We start from the raw sequence: 492 nt of genomic DNA on the forward strand, positions 1-492 counted from the left end.
GAAACTCTGATGTTCCCAGAGTTTCTCATGGTTTCATCTGTCCTTGTTTCCACCTCTCTGTCTCTCTGCCTGAGTGTTTAAATTGCTCTCTGAACTACTAGCCACAGAACTGGGAGAAAAGGCACTTTAGAATTCTCCTCATTTTCCTCAGCCACTTTGTCTGACTGACTGAAAGTCATTTCTATTTAAAATACATTCTGCCAAGTTTTGCTAGATAGTTTATTTAGCTGGGAAAGCTGATATATAGACCTAGTTCTTTTTTTGTGTGCATATGTATAATCGACCGCCCAAGTTGTTGTTTCTGCAAGGAGTTTTAGCTGAAATACTGGTGTTATTGCTGATACTGATGAGACAAGGTCATTGCTTTACAAGGAGTTTTAACTGAAATACTGGTGTTATTGCTGATACTGATGAGAACAGGTCATTGCTATACAAGGAGTTTTAACTGAAAAACTGGTGTTATTGCTGATACTGATGAGAACAGGTCATTGC

Source organism: Salmo trutta, chromosome 12 (genome assembly GCF_901001165.1).
Source record: "Salmo trutta chromosome 12, fSalTru1.1, whole genome shotgun sequence".
Classification (NCBI taxonomy): Eukaryota; Metazoa; Chordata; class Actinopteri; order Salmoniformes; family Salmonidae; genus Salmo; species Salmo trutta.